Here is a 6,635-nt window from a genome sequence, read left to right as displayed (position 1 = left end):
AGGGAGCCTGCCTCTGCCTCTGCCTTTGCCTCTGTCTTCCTCCCTCTCTCTCTGTCTCTCATGAATAAACAAATAATAAATCTTTAAAAAGATAATAAAATCCATATAGAATAGCAAGGGACCCAGAATAACCAAAACAATCTTGAAAAAGAATGACAAAGTTGCAGGACCCAGACTTCTGAATTTCAAAATTAACTACAAAACAACAAATATCTAATAAATGAATAGAATAGAATCTACGGTCCAGCAATAAACCCAGGTGTCTAAGGTCAACTGATTTTTTTTTAATTTATTTATTTGACAGAGAGAGATCACAAGTAGGCAAAGAGGCAGGCAGAGAGAGAGGGGGGAAGCAGTCTCCCTGCTGAGCAGAGAGCCCGACGCGGGGCTTGATCCCAGGACCCTGAGATCATGACCTGAGCTGAAGGCAGAGGCTTAACCCAATGAGCCACCCAGGTGCCCCAGGTCAACTGATTTTTAACAAAGACACCAGGACCATTCAATGGGAAAAGAATGGTCTTCAGCAAATGATACTGGAACAACTGAATAACCACATGCAAAAGAATGAAGCTGGACTTTTTACCCAAACACTATGTATGGAATCAACTCAAAATGGATCAAAGGCCTAAATGTAAGAGCCAAAACTATAAAACCCTTAAAAGAAAAACACAGATCTTCATGACCTCAGATTTGGTAATGGAATCTATGGACAACAAAAGAATAAGTAACAAAATAAAAAAATTGATAAAATAGACGTCGTCAGGATAGAAAACTTGTACATCCAAGGAGACTATCAAGAAGGTGAAAAGAAAACCTACAAAATGGGGAAAATGTTTGCAAATCATGTATCTGATCAGGGACTGTGTCCAGAATGTATTAAGTAGACTTACAACTCAATAATAAAGAGACAACCCAATTTTTAACCAAGCAAAGGATTTGAAGAGCTTGTTCTCCACAGAACCCTCAAATAGCCAATAAGCTCATGAAAAGATGTTTGACATGATTAATTGTCGGGGAAATGCAAATCGAAACCACAAGGAAATACAAATTCTCTCCTCTCGGGGATGGCTATGATCAATAAGTCAGATAACAAATGTTGGCAAGGAGAAATCAGAACCCTCATACACTACCGGTGGGAATGTAAAATTGTGTAACCCGTTCAGAAAATAATCTGGCAGTTCATCGATTAAACATAAGTTTCCACAAGAGTTCCCGTAAGACCCGACAGTTCCATTCGTAGGTATCTACCCAAGAGACATTGAAACATACGTCCACATAAAAACTTTTACACAGAAGTTTATAGAAATGCCGTTTGTAATGTCAAAACATGGAAAGAATTCAAATGCGCACTGAATGATGAATGGATAAACAAAATGTGGTCTGCCCACACAACAGAGTATTATTCCGTCATTAAAAGGGAGTCAAGTACTGATCTGTGCCACTATGGGCATGAACCTTGGGATACCAGACCAAGCGAAAGAAGCCAGTCACAAAAGACCACCTTTTGCATCTGCTTGTATTTCATTTATACGAAATGTCCAGAATAGGCCCATCTGTAGAGATAAAAGTAGATTGCAAGTCTGTAGAAGAAAACTATGTTTTGTGTGTCAGTCTCATGTCCCGCAACCTTGCTGAACTCAGTTGTGAGTTCTCAGTGGTTCCTTGGGGCTGGGAGGAAGGTGGGGGGGAGGGGTGGATAGGAGGGCAAGAGCTGAAAGTTTCAGATTTCTTTCTGAGGCCATAAAAAAAGATCTAGAATTCACTGTGGCTGCCCATATCTGTGAATACTAAATTCAAAATTTGAGTGGGTGGCTTGTGTGGCACATGAATTATATCTCCTTATAAGTGTTAGAGAAAGAAGGCGTAAACGCAGGGAGATCAGCCCCAGGTCTGGGCTAAGGGCAGGCTCCGAGGGTCCCCTCTCCCAGCAGAAGAGGCCACATTTCCACTCGGCTCATAGCAGCCAGAGCCTTGCTACAGACAAGGCAGCAGACGGTAGGTACAGAACACCTAGAGTTTCAGCCTCGGTGGTCCCACGCCTGTCCAGCTTCATTCCTCCCCACTTTTGTGTTCTACTGCCCAGGGGACAGCCTGGGTTGGGCAGGGGTAGAGCAAGAGACCAGCCCCGCCCACTTGTTTCCAGAGAAAAGGTGGAAAAGGGAAAGAGGAAAGGCCAAAGCACACCTCTCCAAGGCCCATTAGGCAGACAGCTGGGGAAGGCGACCCCGAGCTCGTTATCCAAGGGGCCTCCCTGCAGCCGGTCCTGGCCACAAAAAACGGAACTCCGGCCAGTCAGCCCTGAGTCATTCCCTCTCGGCCCCCCGAGGAAGGGGTGATTTCCTGCCCGGCCCTCTGGCTGGCTCAGGCTCCTCCCATGGACTCTGCATCCTCTTATCTCACCCCAGGCCCTCTCCCAGGGCTGCAGACCAGCCAGCATCTGACGGTCCTGGGCTGGTCCCCCCATTTCCTCAGCAGGAAACATGGATTCAGGGGTCAAAGAGAGCCCATCAGCTGAGTAAGAGCAGCTAAGGAGCCAGGCTGGTTCTCGGAGGATGGAGGACAGAGGGCTGACCGGATCGGGTCCCTGCAGCTCTCCTGCTGGGGGTCACTACTGGACACATCTTGGTGGTCCTTTTCCCATTTACTTGAAGCAGGCCTCTCTTGATGCTTGTCTTGACCTCAGCCTCCTACTGTGGGAGAGACACAGCAGGACCTGTGCCGGGCACATACCGTTGAGTGAATAAAAGAGACCGAACAGTAAGAGGTGTCTATGTAGTGGTTAAAAGAGCAGGCTTTGGTATGAAATGGACCTGAATTCGAATCTCAGCTGTGCCCCTTAACAGTGACCTTGGACGACTCATTTAATCCATTGCAACCTGCATTTTCACTTCCCTAAAGGAAGGACAGGACAACTGAGAGAGTCATTGTGGGAAGAAATGAGACCGTGCATTAGCATCATGGCGGCAAATAGCCAGTGTCCATTGGTGGTAGCTGCTACAGTGCTCGGACAGGGGTTGGGAAGGAAGAGGCAGGCCCGCTCCCACCTGACTTTTGACCCAGGAGGACTGAGTTAGGATGACAGTTCCCCTCTGGCAGGGTTCTAGGCTTATCTAGCTCAGGCTGAGGCTAGCCTCACTGTTTCCATAGAAAAACACCCCAACAGAGGCACAAAATTCTGGGGGTTGGGGGTTCTGAGAGGAAGGAAAGATTATGTGTATGCAACCCAAAAGTCCTCAGGGCAGCCCTTCAGGACCAACTTTTCCAATTTTATCCCTTCAGAACAACTCAGTCCCTATTCCACATCCTCGGGAAGTCCACACCCTCCTCTGTTCCTACTGGGCTCTCCCTCCCATAGTTCACGCCCTCGGGATCACCTCTCAACCTGAATTCTGTGGCTGCCATCCTCTCTCCACTCCACAGGTATCATTACTCTTCTGCCTTTGTTCCGTAAACACCACCAATGAAGGTTATGTCGAGGACACCCCCGGGGTGGGGGATGGTTCTGGGGCAACTGAGCTTTCACAGAGTAGTCAGTAAACATCAGACCCGGGCATGAGGCATCCTTGTGCTGAAACTTCCCTCCGCTAGTCCTACTGGAATTTCTCACTCATGAGGCTTTCTTCTCCTCAGGTTGCCATCTTTCATTTACCAGCCCTCCTCCTTTTTCTCTGGAGTCACCGCAGTATACTCCCCAATTCCCACCAATTTTGTACTCAGCAAATTTAGCCCTCTCACTCCTTACCAAGGCCATGCCCAAAGACTCACCATGTTTTTCATAATCACAAAAGAGTACAAGTCCTCTGGAAGGAATGTAAAATAGCCTCTCTCTTTTTAAATTAGGCTTTTGACATATAGTTGGGGGATAAGAAAAGCTAGAGTCAGGGCTTGAGCCACAAAGAAAGTTCCAGAAGACTGAGAGATTGGAGAGTCCTGTGCCTGGGGAAGCAAAGGGACCAAAGCCCTGTGGCAGAAAGGGGATTGGGTTTGGGGATAGTGAAAGGAGCATCTTGGGGAAGGATTCCAGGAAGAAGAAGCAGAAAGGTATAAGGGCCTTGTGTTCCAGCATCCAGAGATGAGTCTTGGTCCAAAGAATCCTATGGAGCCATGAAAGAATGTTAAGCAGGGAAAGAATAAAAGCAAATTTGAGCTTCAGAAAAAGCACCAAGTGAGATTGAGCTGTTCGTCAACTATCAGAATAGCAAACTTAAAACAACATTGACAAAGGTGGGGGGCAAAGATGGCGCTCTGACACCCTGCCAGAACCATCCAACAAGTGGAACAACCCCTTCTGGAGAGGAGTTTGGCAATGCTGGGGAAGTAAGTGTTGGGGAGATGGAGAATCCGGGGGCCTAGAGTTACCTATCCCCGACTGTCTGACTGGTGTTGGAAATCTGGGGAAATGGGGAGACAGGCATGGGCTCAGGAGAGTGACTTCTCTTCCCAACTCATTGTTCAGCAACGTCATCTTAGCAGTGTGAAATAGGCTGTGGTGGTGTATTTGCACCAAAAACCTACAAATGCTACAAAACAGGGCTCCCTCCTGCCCCCAGAGAGTAGTTTAACAGTAGACTTAGTGCCTGAGCCAAGTCTCATCCAGCAACCCCTTACATTCTCCGAGCAACGACTATACAGAGATCAAATACAGTTTTCTCTAAGCTGGGGCTTTGGCCTTATAGCCCAACAGAAAAGCCTAGGCCTGCTGATCTGAGCTGACCTTGAGGAATCTATTGGACTCCCTGACCAAAGAATGGGCTACCTAAGTGGTCTCTTTTCCCCTAGATCTCTTCTAACACCCCCCTTGATATTCTAAAGAAGCAAAGAATTGGGGAAGGCACCTCTTCCCCGCTGTGTGGAAACAGAGAAAAATGGGAAAGTGACAGGGACAGGTAGCTGCACCTCCTTTTACTCAGGCATGCAGAGCCCCCATCTCAACTCTGGACAGACAAAGCCCCTTGACTTGCGGGTTCTGCATCCTTCGCACTATTACACTATCTCCCTGTAGAAGTCACAGACTTGGTAAGGCTTGGGTGCAGGAGTGGAGGGAGAATGATTTGAGGATAACTTTCAGCTTCCAGGCCTAGATGCCCAGGAACCTAGGGTGAGATGCAGAAAACCCTGGAAGAGAAGAATCGGGAAGGGTGTATGGGAGTCAGTGATAGTTGCACTTGGGACTTGGTGCATTTAGGCAAAGTGTCTATAGAACAACAAATAGAGATCCAACAAGTAGCTGAGAATCTGAAGTTCAAGAGAGTGGTACAGTCTTGGGAGTTATTGGTCTATAGATGGAACTGAAGCCATGAGATCTCTTGGGGGTGGGGGGGTGATAAGGGGCAAAGCAAGGACACCTGGGGAACAACAACATTTGAGAGAAAGAGTAAAGAAAGAAAGAAACTGGAAGGGAATGTTCCAGGGGGTAGGAGGAAACCAGGAGAATGTGATACTTTGTAGAAGCCAAGGAAGGAGGAGAATATCAAATGTTGCAGAAAGGTTGAGCATGATAAGGATTGAGATGAGAGACACAATGAGGTTATTGTGGCTGGTTGAGAGTGAAGACAGTGGTAGGAGACGAGATTTAAGTAAGCAGGGGCCACATCACGCAGAACCTTGTATCCCCAGGCAGGACCTTGTATGCCTTGAGAAGGTATTTGGCTGTTATTCTAAATGCAGTAGGAAACAATTAGCGGGTTTTGAGCAGGGGAGGAAGAAGTTGGATTTGCATTTAATACAGCTCCCTCTGTCCTGCAGAGGACAGGAGGGCGGGCTGCCCGGAGAGGGGTGGGGAGCAGCCAGGAAGCTGCGGCAGTAGTCCAGACTTGGACTAGGATGGGGGGAGGTGGTAAAAAATGCTCACATTCAGGGTACATTTTTTTTTTAAGATTTTATTTATGGGGCGCCTGGGGCACTTGTGATCTCTGTCAAATAAATAAATAAAATCTTAAAAAAAAAAAGATTTTATTTATTTTTTTGACAGAGAGAAATCACAAGTAGGCAGAGAGGCAAGCAGAGAGAGAGAGAGGAGGAAGCAGGCTCCCTGCAGAGCAGAGAGCCCGACGCGGGGCTTGATCCCAGGACCCTGAGATCATGACCTGAGCCGAAGGCAGAGGCTTAACCCACTGAGCCACCCAGGCGCCCCTCAGGGTACATTTTAAAAGAATATCAAATAGGACTTCCTCATGAGTTGAATGTAGGGTAAGAGAAAGATAGGAATCAAGGAGGACTGAGGTTTCGGGTTTGATCACTTGAGTAAATGGTGGTGCCATTTACAGAGGAAGGTAAGACTAGAGGAAAAAGAAAATCACAGGCTTCGGGGTGGAAACCAGAACCAAGAGTTTGACTTTGGGGCACCTGAGTGGCTCAGTGGGTTAAGCCTCTGCCTTTGGCTCAGGTCATGATCTCAGAGTCCCGCATCCGGCTCTCTGCTCAGTGAGGGAGCCTGCTTCCCCCTCTCTCTCTGCCTGCCTCTCTGCCTACTTGTGATCTCTCTGTTCAATAAATAAATAAAATCTTTTCAAAAAAGAGAGAGAGAGTTTGACTTTGGCCATCTCAAGTATAAGTTACCCATTAGACGTGCCTGTGGAGATGCCAAGCTGGTGGGTGGTGATCCCAGTGTGGATCCCAGGACAAGCCACAGCTAG

Source organism: Lutra lutra, chromosome 4 (genome assembly GCF_902655055.1).
Source record: "Lutra lutra chromosome 4, mLutLut1.2, whole genome shotgun sequence".
Classification (NCBI taxonomy): Eukaryota; Metazoa; Chordata; class Mammalia; order Carnivora; family Mustelidae; genus Lutra; species Lutra lutra.
This window is presented reverse-complemented; position numbering follows the sequence as displayed.